Below are 13451 nucleotides of genomic sequence, written 5' to 3' on the forward strand. Positions count from 1 at the left end.
GTGGCGGATGGTTTTAAATGAAATCCAAATCCCCTGAACTCTAATTTCAGAGGGTGCAGTGCCTCCCCAATGCCCGATTTTAGAGTTAAACGTCTTAGCAAGAGCTTTACTGCACTGAAGTCACCCTGAAAAGACATCAGCTTCCATCCGCACAGTCATTGTCCCCTGGTCTCTAATGAGAGTTTGCCCAGTTAAAGTTGCAACATTGGGTTTAACGTGAGAGATCTTGACTTTCAGCCTGTAACTTTTGAAAAGGGTCGATGTACTTAGGGCTTCCTGCTACAAAGTAAGAGTCAAGGACCCTCTTCCGCAAAGAGGAGCTGGCCTTAGTGGGAAATGGAGAATGAGCTCCTTTAAATCACCGCTCTGTCACCAATCATTAAGAAAACTTTCCAAGAACATACATGTATCGTGTCTCCAGGAGGGCTGGGATTTGTGCAAGGTTCTGAGTAACATGCTACCACAGGAAGGTGGAGGTCCTGCTCAGCCCTAGAGACAGACACACACATGCAAACACACACACAGAAACCTTAGACACACAACTGGTAGTGTCGAGCCAAAGACTTAGCAGTATGAGGAGGGCACTGAACCCACCCATGCTCCAAAGAAGGAGAGGCCTTTCCCTGATCCACACGTGCATTCTCCCTCCTTCTCCCCCAAACCTGCCTCCTCCTCAAGCCCACGCATTATTACATAGAATACGATTAGGCAGCACTCTCAGGTTACAGAATTGTCAACGATGCTCTCGTTAAAACAACAGCACAGTCAAACAGACAGCATGCTAGCATGTGAAATGCGATCAGTTCTTTCAGACACGGCTCATGATGAATGGAGCCACACAAGGAGGACTGCAGCTATGCTGCGCCCCGAGCCGAACTGGGAGAATGCCTACCTACCAAAGTGCTGCACACTCTCATTTCACCCTCAGAGGCAGAAAAGAGGACTGCAAAGGACTCACGGGTCTCCCATGCTCTCCGCAAAGGACTCCCATTCCTCCTGCGGACCAAAGGTAACAACAAAAGCAGCTTTTTATTTGTAGAGCACACAACTTTTGGAAAATACACAGCTAAAACTGTCCCCTCTTTAAGTGCTTTACAGCACTTAAAGCGGGGACAGTTTTAGCTGTGTAATTTGAAAAACTTGCCTCTAAGTGCATAGATGATGAAGTTCGAATGGGGGAACTGTGTCCACTTGCGTTGAGCATTCTTTCAGTGAGAAAGGATTTGGTTACATTTTGACTCTTTAGCACTGATTCTCATTCTTGTCAATCAACTGTGAAATTTCTGTGTTAATTTCTAGCAGAGGTAATAGAGTTAGTCCAAAATCATAGGTGTATATAAGTCCAGGTGGACAAGTATGCCCAGAATCCCAGGCACTGAGCTGAAAAGGGGATCATTTCCCAGTGGGCCTCACGTCCCACAGAAACCACTGTGCAAAAGTCGAGAAACAGATACAGAAAGTGACTGGCCTAAGGCTTGTCACTTGAATGTGAGTGGCTGAATGAGTGGCGGATGGTTGGAAATGAAATCCAAATCCCCTGACCTCTAATTTCAGAGGGTGCAGTGCCTCCCCAATGCCCGATTTTAGAGTTAAACGTCTTAGCAAGAGCTTTACTGCACTGAAGTCACCCTGAAAAGACATTAGCTTCCATCCTCACAGTCATTGTCCCCTGGTCTCTAATGAGAGTTTGCCCAGTTAAAGTTGCAACATTGGGTTTAACGTGAGAGATCTTGACTTTCAGCCTGTAACTTTTGAAAAGGGTCGATGTACTTAGGACTTCCTGCTACAAAGTAAGAGTCAAGGACCCTCTTCCGCAAAGAGGAGCTGGCCTTAGTGGGAAATGGAGAATGAGCTCCTTTAAATCACCGCTCTGTCACCAATCATTAAGAAAACTTTCCAAGAACATACATGTATCGTGTCTCCAGAAGGGCTGGGATTTGTGCAAGGTTCTGAGTAACATGCTACCACAGGAAGGTGGAGGTCCTGCTCAGTCCTAGAGACAGACACACACATGCAAACACACACACAGAAACCTTAGACACACAACTGGTAGTGTCGAGCCAAAGACTTAGCAGTATGAGGAGGGCACTGAACCCACCCATGCTCCAAAGAAGGAGAGGCCTTTCCCTGATCCACACGTGCATTCTCCCTCCTTCTCCCCCAAACCTGCCTCCTCCTCAAGCCCACGCATTATTACATAGAATACGATTAGGCAGCGCTCTCAGGTTACAGAATTGTCAACGATGCTCTCGTTAAAACAACAGCACAGTCAAACAGACAGCATGCTAGCATGTGAAATGCGATCAGTTCTTTCAGACACGGCTCATGATGAATGGAGCCACAGAAGGAGGACTGCAGCTATGCTGCGCCCCGAGCCGAACTGGGAGAATGGCTACCTACCAAAGTGCTGCACACTCTCATTTCACCCTCAGAGGCAGAAAAGAGGCGTGCAAAGGACTCACCCGTCTCCCATGCCCTCCGCAAAGGACTCCCATTCCTCCTGCGGACCAAAGGTAACAACAAAAGCAGCTTTTTATTTGTAGAGCACACAACTTTTGGAAAATACACAGCTAAAACTGTCCCCACTTTAAGTGCTTTACAGCACTTAAAGCGGGGACAGTTTTAGCTGTGTAATTTGAAAAACTTGCCTCTAAGTGCATAGATGATGAAGTTCGAATGGGGGAACTGTGTCCACTTGCGTTGAGCATTCTTTCAGTGAGAAAGGATTTGGTTACATTTTGACTCTTTAGCACTGATTCTCATTCTTGTCAATCAACTGTGAAATTTCTGTGTTAATTTCTAGCAGAGGTAATAGAGTTAGTCCAAAATCATAGGTGTATATAAGTCCAGGTGGACAAGTATGCCCAGAATCCCAGGCACTGAGCTGAAAAGGGGATCATTTCCCAGTGGGCCTCACGTCCCACAGAAACCGCTGTGCAAAAGTCGAGAAACAGATACAGAAAGTGACTGGCCTAAGGCTTGTCACTTGAACGTGAGTGGCTGAATGGGTGGCGGATGTTTGGAAATGAAATCCAAATCCCCTGACCTCTAATTTCAGAGGGTGCAGTGCCTCCCCAGTGCCCGATTTTAGAGTTAAACGTCTTAGCAAGAGCTTTACTGCACTGAAGTCACCCTGAAAAGACATCAGCTTCCATCCGCACAGTCATTGCCCCCTGGTCTCTAATGAGAGTTTGCCCAGTTAAAGTTGCAACATTGGGTTTAACGTGAGAGATCTTGACTTTCAGCCTGTAACTTTTGAAAAGGGTCGATGTACTTAGGGCTTCCTGCTACAAAGTAAGAGTCAAGGACCCTCTTCCGCAAAGAGGAGCTGGCCTTAGTGGGAAATGGAGAATGAGCTCCTTTAAATCACCGCTCTGTCACCAATCATTAAGAAAACTTTCCAAGAACATACATGTATCGTGTCTCCAGGAGGGCTGGGATTTGTGCAAGGTTCTGAGTAACATGCTACCACAGGAAGGTGGAGGTCCTGCTCAGCCCTAGAGACAGACACACACATGCAAACACACACACAGAAACCTTAGACACACAACTGGTAGTGTCGAGCCAAAGACTTAGCAGTATGAGGAGGGCACTGAACCCACCCATGCTCCAAAGAAGGAGAGGCCTTTCCCTGATCCACACGTGCATTCTCCCTCCTTCTCCCCCAAACCTGCCTCCTCCTCAAGCCCACGCATTATTACATAGAATACGATTAGGCAGCGCTCTCAGGTTACAGAATTGTCAACGATGCTCTCGTTAAAACAACAGCACAGTCAAACAGACAGCATGCTAGCATGTGAAATGCGATCAGTTCTTTCAGACACGGCTCATGATGAATGGAGCCACACAAGGAGGACTGCAGCTATGCTGCGCCCCGAGCCAAACTGGGAGAATGGCTACCTACCAAAGTGCTGCACACTCTCATTTCACCCTCAGAGGCAGAAAAGAGGCGTGCAAAGGACTCACGGGTCTCCCATGCTCTCCGCAAAGGACTCCCATTCCTCCTGCGGACCAAAGGTAACAACAAAAGCAGCTTTTTATTTGTAGAGCACACAACTTTTGGAAAATACACAGCTAAAACTGTCCCCGCTTTAAGTGCTGTAAAGCACTTAAAGATAAATGCATAGATGATGAAGTTCGAATGGGGGAACTGTGTCCACTTGCGTTGAGCATTCATTCAGTGAGAAAGGATTTGGTTACATTTTGACTCTTTAGCACTGATTCTCATTCTTGTCAATCAACTGTGAAATTTCTGTGTTAATTTCTAGCAGAGGTAATAGAGTTAGTCCAAAATCATAGGTGTATATAAGTCCAGGTGGACAAGTATGCCCAGAATCCCAGGCACTGAGCTGAAAAGGGGATCATTTCCCAGTGGGCCTCACGTCCCACAGAAACCGCTGTGCAAAAGTCGAGAAACAGATACAGAAAGTGACTGGCCTAAGGCTTGTCACTTGAACGTGAGTGGCTGAATGGGTGGCGGATGTTTGGAAATGAAATCCAAATCCCCTGACCTCTAATTTCAGAGGGTGCAGTGCCTCCCCAGTGCCCGATTTTAGAGTTAAATGTCTTAGCAAGAGCTTTACTGCACTGAAGTCACCCTGAAAAGACATCAGCTTCCATCCGCACAGTCATTGCCCCCTGGTCTCTAATGAGAGTTTGCCCAGTTAAAGTTGCAACATTGGGTTTAACGTGAGAGATCTTGACTTTCAGCCTGTAACTTTTGAAAAGGGTCGATGTACTTAGGGCTTCCTGCTACAAAGTAAGAGTCAAGGACCCTCTTCCGCAAAGAGGAGCTGGCCTTAGTGGGAAATGGAGAATGAGCTCCTTTAAATCACCGCTCTGTCACCAATCATTAAGAAAACTTTCCAAGAACATACATGTATCGTGTCTCCAGGAGGGCTGGGATTTGTGCAAGGTTCTGAGTAACATGCTACCACAGGAAGGTGGAGGTCCTGCTCAGCCCTAGAGACAGACACACACATGCAAACACACACACAGAAACCTTAGACACACAACTGGTAGTGTCGAGCCAAAGACTTAGCAGTATGAGGAGGGCACTGAACCCACCCATGCTCCAAAGAAGGAGAGGCCTTTCCCTGATCCACACGTGCATTCTCCCTCCTTCTCCCCCAAACCTGCCTCCTCCTCAAGCCCACGCATTATTACATAGAATACGATTAGGCAGCGCTCTCAGGTTACAGAATTGTCAACGATGCTCTCGTTAAAACAACAGCACAGTCAAACAGACAGCATGCTAGCATGTGAAATGCGATCAGTTCTTTCAGACACGGCTCATGATGAATGGAGCCACACAAGGACGACTGCAGCTATGCTGCGCCCCGAGCCGAACTGGGAGAATGGCTACCTACCAAAGTGCTGCACACTCTCATTTCACCCTCAGAGGCAGAAAAGAGGACTGCAAAGGACTCACGGGTCTCCCATGCTCTCCGCAAAGGACTCCCATTCCTCCTGCGGACCAAAGGTAACAACAAAAGCAGCTTTTTATTTGTAGAGCACACAACTTTTGGAAAATACACAGCTAAAACTGTCCCCGCTTTAAGTGCTTTACAGCACTTAAAGCGGGGACAGTTTTAGCTGTGTAATTTGAAAAACTTGCCTCTAAGTGCATAGATGATGAAGTTCGAATGGGGGAACTGTGTCCACTTGCGTTGAGCATTCTTTCAGTGAGAAAGGATTTGGTTACATTTTGACTCTTTAGCACTGATTCTCATTCTTGTCAATCAACTGTGAAATTTCTGTGTTAATTTCTAGCAGAGGTAATAGAGTTAGTCCAAAATCATAGGTGTATATAAGTCCAGGTGGACAAGTGTGCCCAGAATCCCAGGCACTGAGCTGAAAAGGGGATCATTTCCCAGTGGGCCTCACGTCCCACAGAAACCGCTGTGCAAAAGTCGAGAAACAGATACAGAAAGTGACTGGCCTAAGGCTTGTCACTTGAATGTGAGTGGCTGAATGAGTGGCGGATGGTTTTAAATGAAATCCAAATCCCCTGAACTCTAATTTCAGAGGGTGCAGTGCCTCCCCAATGCCCGATTTTAGAGTTAAACGTCTTAGCAAGAGCTTTACTGCACTGAAGTCACCCTGAAAAGACATTAGCTTCCATCCTCACAGTCATTGCCCCCTGGTCTCTAATGAGAGTTTGCCCAGTTAAAGTTGCAACATTGGGTTTAACGTGAGAGATCTTGACTTTCAGCCTGTAACTTTTGAAAAGGGTCGATGTACTTAGGGCTTCCTGCTACAAAGTAAGAGTCAAGGACCCTCTTCCGCAAAGAGGAGCTGGCCTTAGTGGGAAATGGAGAATGAGCTCCTTTAAATCACCGCTCTGTCACCAATCATTAAGAAAACTTTCCAAGAACATACATGTATCGTGTCTCCAGGAGGGCTGGGATTTGTGCAAGGTTCTGAGTAACATGCTACCACAGGAAGGTGGAGGTCCTGCTCAGCCCTAGAGACAGACACACACATGCAAACACACACACAGAAACCTTAGACACACAACTGGTAGTGTCGAGCCAAAGACTTAGCAGTATGAGGAGGGCACTGAACCCACCCATGCTCCAAAGAAGGAGAGGCCTTTCCCTGATCCACACGTGCATTCTCCCTCCTTCTCCCCCAAACCTGCCTCCTCCTCAAGCCCACGCATTATTACATAGAATACGATTAGGCAGCGCTCTCAGGTTACAGAATTGTCAACGATGCTCTCGTTAAAACAACAGCACAGTCAAACAGACAGCATGCTAGCATGTGAAATGCGATCAGTTCTTTCAGACACGGCTCATGATGAATGGAGCCACACAAGGACGACTGCAGCTATGCTGCGCCCCGAGCCGAACTGGGAGAATGGCTACCTACCAAAGTGCTGCACACTCTCATTTCACCCTCAGAGGCAGAAAAGAGGCGTGCAAAGGACTCACGGGTCTCCCATGCTCTCCGCAAAGGACTCCCATTCCTCCTGCGGACCAAAGGTAACAACAAAAGCAGCTTTTTATTTGTAGAGCACACAACTTTTGGAAAATACACAGCTAAAACTGTCCCCGCTTTAAGTGCTTTACAGCACTTAAAGCGGGGACAGTTTTAGCTGTGTAATTTGAAAAACTTGCCTCTAAGTGCATAGATGATGAAGTTCGAATGGGGGAACTGTGTCCACTTGCGTTGCGCATTCTTTCAGTGAGAAAGGATTTGGTTACATTTTGACTCTTTAGCACTGATTCTCATTCTTGTCAATCAACTGTGAAATTTCTGTGTTAATTTCTAGCAGAGGTAATAGAGTTAGTCCAAAATCATAGGTGTATATAAGTCCAGGTGGACAAGTATGCCCAGAATCCCAGGCACTGAGCTGAAAAGGGGATCATTTCCCAGTGGGCCTCACGTCCCACAGAAACCGCTGTGCAAAAGTCGAGAAACAGATACAGAAAGTGACTGGCCTAAGGCTTGTCACTTGAATGTGAGTGGCTGAATGAGTGGCGGATGGTTTTAAATGAAATCCAAATCCCCTGAACTCTAATTTCAGAGGGTGCAGTGCCTCCCCAATGCCCGATTTTAGAGTTAAACGTCTTAGCAAGAGCTTTACTGCACTGAAGTCACCCTGAAAAGACATCAGCTTCCATCCGCACAGTCATTGTCCCCTGGTCTCTAATGAGAGTTTGCCCAGTTAAAGTTGCAACACTGGGTTTAACGTGAGAGATCTTGACTTTCAGCCTGTAACTTTTGAAAAGGGTCGATGTACTTAGGGCTTCCTGCTACAAAGTAAGAGTCAAGGACCCTCTTCCGCAAAGAGGAGCTGGCCTTAGTGGGAAATGGAGAATGAGCTCCTTTAAATCACCGCTCTGTCACCAATCATTAAGAAAACTTTCCAAGAACATACATGTATCGTGTCTCCAGGAGGGCTGGGATTTGTGCAAGGTTCTGAGTAACATGCTACCACAGGAAGGTGGAGGTCCTGCTCAGCCCTAGAGACAGACACACACATGCAAACACACACACAGAAACCTTAGACACACAACTGGTAGTGTCGAGCCAAAGACTTAGCAGTATGAGGAGGGCACTGAACCCACCCATGCTCCAAAGAAGGAGAGGCCTTTCCCTGATCCACACGTGCATTCTCCCTCCTTCTCCCCCAAACCTGCCTCCTCCTCAAGCCCACGCATTAGTACATAGAATACGATTAGGCAGCGCTCTCAGGTTACAGAATTGTCAACGATGCTCTCGTTAAAACAACAGCACAGTCAAACAGACAGCATGCTAGCATGTGAAATGCGATCAGTTCTTTCAGACACGGCTCATGATGAATGGAGCCACACAAGGAGGACTGCAGCTATGCTGCGCCCCGAGCCGAACTGGGAGAATGGCTACCTACCAAAGTGCTGCACACTCTCATTTCACCCTCAGAGGCAGAAAAGAGGCCTGCAAAGGACTCACGGGTCTCCCATGCTCTCCGCAAAGGACTCCCATTCCTCCTGCGGACCAAAGGTAACAACAAAAGCAGCTTTTTATTTGTAGAGCACACAACTTTTGGAAAATACACAGCTAAAACTGTCCCCGCTTTAAGTGCTTTACAGCACTTAAAGCAGGGACAGTTTTAGCTGTGTAATTTGAAAAACTTGCCTCTAAGTGCATAGATGATGAAGTTCGAATGGGGGAACTGTGTCCACTTGCGTTGAGCATTCTTTCAGTGAGAAAGGATTTGGTTACATTTTGACTCTTTAGCACTGATTCTCATTCTTGTCAATCAACTGTGAAATTTCTGTGTTAATTTCTAGCAGAGGTAATAGAGTTAGTCCAAAATCATAGGTGTATATAAGTCCAGGTGGACAAGTATGCCCAGAATCCCAGGCACTGAGCTGAAAAGGGGATCATTTCCCAGTGGGCCTCACGTCCCACAGAAACCACTGTGCAAAAGTCGAGAAACAGATACAGAAAGTGACTGGCCTAAGGCTTGTCACTTGAATGTGAGTGGCTGAATGAGTGGCGGATGGTTGGAAATGAAATCCAAATCCCCTGACCTCTAACTTCAGAGGGTGCAGTGCCTCACCAATGACCGATTTTAGAGTTAAACGTCTTAGCAAGAGCTTTACTGCACTGAAGTCACCCTGAAAAGACATTAGCTTCCATCCTCACAGTCATTGTCCCCTGGTCTCTAATGAGAGTTTGCCCAGTTAAAGTTGCAACATTGGGTTTAACGTGAGAGATCTTGACTTTCAGCCTGTAACTTTTGAAAAGGGTCGATGTACTTAGGGCTTCCTGCTACAAAGTAAGAGTCAAGGACCCTCTTCCGCAAAGAGGAGCTGGCCTTAGTGGGAAATGGAGAATGAGCTCCTTTAAATCACCGCTCTGTCACCAATCATTAAGAAAACTTTCCAAGAACATACATGTATCGTGTCTCCAGAAGGGCTGGGATTTGTGCAAGGTTCTGAGTAACATGCTACCACAGGAAGGTGGAGGTCCTGCTCAGCCCTAGAGACAGACACACACATGCAAACACACACACAGAAACCTTAGACACACAACTGGTAGTGTCGAGCCAAAGACTTAGCAGTATGAGGAGGGCACTGAACCCACCCATGCTCCAAAGAAGGAGAGGCCTTTCCCTGATCCACACGTGCATTCTCCCTCCTTCTCCCCCAAACCTGCCTCCTCCTCAAGCCCACGCATTATTACATAGAATACGATTAGGCAGCGCTCTCAGGTTACAGAATTGTCAACGATGCTCTCGTTAAAACAACAGCACAGTCAAACAGACAGCATGCTAGCATGTGAAATGCGATCAGTTCTTTCAGACACGGCTCATGATGAATGGAGCCACACAAGGACGACTGCAGCTATGCTGCGCCCCGAGCCGAACTGGGAGAATGGCTACCTACCAAAGTGCTGCACACTCTCATTTCACCCTCAGAGGCAGAAAAGAGGCGTGCAAAGGACTCACGGGTCTCCCATGCTCTCCGCAAAGGACTCCCATTCCTCCTGCGGACCAAAGGTAACAACAAAAGCAGCTTTTTATTTGTAGAGCACACAACTTTTGGAAAATACACAGCTAAAACTGTCCCCGCTTTAAGTGCTTTACAGCACTTAAAGCGGGGACAGTTTTAGCTGTGTAATTTGAAAAACTTGCCTCTAAGTGCATAGATGATGAAGTTCGAATGGGGGAACTGTGTCCACTTGCGTTGCGCATTCTTTCAGTGAGAAAGGATTTGGTTACATTTTGACTCTTTAGCACTGATTCTCATTCTTGTCAATCAACTGTGAAATTTCTGTGTTAATTTCTAGCAGAGGTAATAGAGTTAGTCCAAAATCATAGGTGTATATAAGTCCAGGTGGACAAGTATGCCCAGAATCCCAGGCACTGAGCTGAAAAGGGGATCATTTCCCAGTGGGCCTCACGTCCCACAGAAACCGCTGTGCAAAAGTCGAGAAACAGATACAGAAAGTGACTGGCCTAAGGCTTGTCACTTGAATGTGAGTGGCTGAATGAGTGGCGGATGGTTTTAAATGAAATCCAAATCCCCTGAACTCTAATTTCAGAGGGTGCAGTGCCTCCCCAATGCCCGATTTTAGAGTTAAACGTCTTAGCAAGAGCTTTACTGCACTGAAGTCACCCTGAAAAGACATCAGCTTCCATCCGCACAGTCATTGTCCCCTGGTCTCTAATGAGAGTTTGCCCAGTTAAAGTTGCAACACTGGGTTTAACGTGAGAGATCTTGACTTTCAGCCTGTAACTTTTGAAAAGGGTCGATGTACTTAGGGCTTCCTGCTACAAAGTAAGAGTCAAGGACCCTCTTCCGCAAAGAGGAGCTGGCCTTAGTGGGAAATGGAGAATGAGCTCCTTTAAATCACCGCTCTGTCACCAATCATTAAGAAAACTTTCCAAGAACATACATGTATCGTGTCTCCAGGAGGGCTGGGATTTGTGCAAGGTTCTGAGTAACATGCTACCACAGGAAGGTGGAGGTCCTGCTCAGCCCTAGAGACAGACACACACATGCAAACACACACACAGAAACCTTAGACACACAACTGGTAGTGTCGAGCCAAAGACTTAGCAGTATGAGGAGGGCACTGAACCCACCCATGCTCCAAAGAAGGAGAGGCCTTTCCCTGATCCACACGTGCATTCTCCCTCCTTCTCCCCCAAACCTGCCTCCTCCTCAAGCCCACGCATTATTACATAGAATACGATTAGGCAGCGCTCTCAGGTTACAGAATTGTCAACGATGCTCTCGTTAAAACAACAGCACAGTCAAACAGACAGCATGCTAGCATGTGAAATGCGATCAGTTCTTTCAGACACGGCTCATGATGAATGGAGCCACACAAGGACGACTGCAGCTATGCTGCGCCCCGAGCCGAACTGGGAGAATGGCTACCTACCAAAGTGCTGCACACTCTCATTTCACCCTCAGAGGCAGAAAAGAGGCGTGCAAAGGACTCACGGGTCTCCCATGCTCTCCGCAAAGGACTCCCATTCCTCCTGCGGACCAAAGGTAACAACAAAAGCAGCTTTTTATTTGTAGAGCACACAACTTTTGGAAAATACACAGCTAAAACTGTCCCCGCTTTAAGTGCTTTACAGCACTTAAAGCGGGGACAGTTTTAGCTGTGTAATTTGAAAAACTTGCCTCTAAGTGCATAGATGATGAAGTTCGAATGGGGGAACTGTGTCCACTTGCGTTGCGCATTCTTTCAGTGAGAAAGGATTTGGTTACATTTTGACTCTTTAGCACTGATTCTCATTCTTGTCAATCAACTGTGAAATTTCTGTGTTAATTTCTAGCAGAGGTAATAGAGTTAGTCCAAAATCATAGGTGTATATAAGTCCAGGTGGACAAGTATGCCCAGAATCCCAGGCACTGAGCTGAAAAGGGGATCATTTCCCAGTGGGCCTCACGTCCCACAGAAACCGCTGTGCAAAAGTCGAGAAACAGATACAGAAAGTGACTGGCCTAAGGCTTGTCACTTGAATGTGAGTGGCTGAATGAGTGGCGGATGGTTTTAAATGAAATCCAAATCCCCTGAACTCTAATTTCAGAGGGTGCAGTGCCTCCCCAATGCCCGATTTTAGAGTTAAACGTCTTAGCAAGAGCTTTACTGCACTGAAGTCACCCTGAAAAGACATCAGCTTCCATCCGCACAGTCATTGTCCCCTGGTCTCTAATGAGAGTTTGCCCAGTTAAAGTTGCAACACTGGGTTTAACGTGAGAGATCTTGACTTTCAGCCTGTAACTTTTGAAAAGGGTCGATGTACTTAGGGCTTCCTGCTACAAAGTAAGAGTCAAGGACCCTCTTCCGCAAAGAGGAGCTGGCCTTAGTGGGAAATGGAGAATGAGCTCCTTTAAATCACCGCTCTGTCACCAATCATTAAGAAAACTTTCCAAGAACATACATGTATCGTGTCTCCAGGAGGGCTGGGATTTGTGCAAGGTTCTGAGTAACATGCTACCACAGGAAGGTGGAGGTCCTGCTCAGCCCTAGAGACAGACACACACATGCAAACACACACACAGAAACCTTAGACACACAACTGGTAGTGTCGAGCCAAAGACTTAGCAGTATGAGGAGGGCACTGAACCCACCCATGCTCCAAAGAAGGAGAGGCCTTTCCCTGATCCACACGTGCATTCTCCCTCCTTCTCCCCCAAACCTGCCTCCTCCTCAAGCCCACGCATTAGTACATAGAATACGATTAGGCAGCGCTCTCAGGTTACAGAATTGTCAACGATGCTCTCGTTAAAACAACAGCACAGTCAAACAGACAGCATGCTAGCATGTGAAATGCGATCAGTTCTTTCAGACACGGCTCATGATGAATGGAGCCACACAAGGAGGACTGCAGCTATGCTGCGCCCCGAGCCGAACTGGGAGAATGGCTACCTACCAAAGTGCTGCACACTCTCATTTCACCCTCAGAGGCAGAAAAGAGGCCTGCAAAGGACTCACGGGTCTCCCATGCTCTCCGCAAAGGACTCCCATTCCTCCTGCGGACCAAAGGTAACAACAAAAGCAGCTTTTTATTTGTAGAGCACACAACTTTTGGAAAATACACAGCTAAAACTGTCCCCGCTTTAAGTGCTTTACAGCACTTAAAGCAGGGACAGTTTTAGCTGTGTAATTTGAAAAACTTGCCTCTAAGTGCATAGATGATGAAGTTCGAATGGGGGAACTGTGTCCACTTGCGTTGAGCATTCTTTCAGTGAGAAAGGATTTGGTTACATTTTGACTCTTTAGCACTGATTCTCATTCTTGTCAATCAACTGTGAAATTTCTGTGTTAATTTCTAGCAGAGGTAATAGAGTTAGTCCAAAATCATAGGTGTATATAAGTCCAGGTGGACAAGTATGCCCAGAATCCCAGGCACTGAGCTGAAAAGGGGATCATTTCCCAGTGGGCCTCACGTCCCACAGAAACCACTGTGCAAAAGTCGAGAAACAGATACAGAA

This window comes from Aotus nancymaae, unplaced genomic scaffold (genome assembly GCF_030222135.1).
Source record: "Aotus nancymaae isolate 86718 unplaced genomic scaffold, 86718_ANA_hifiasm-v0.15.2.pri h1tg000062l, whole genome shotgun sequence".
Taxonomy (NCBI): Eukaryota; Metazoa; Chordata; class Mammalia; order Primates; family Aotidae; genus Aotus; species Aotus nancymaae.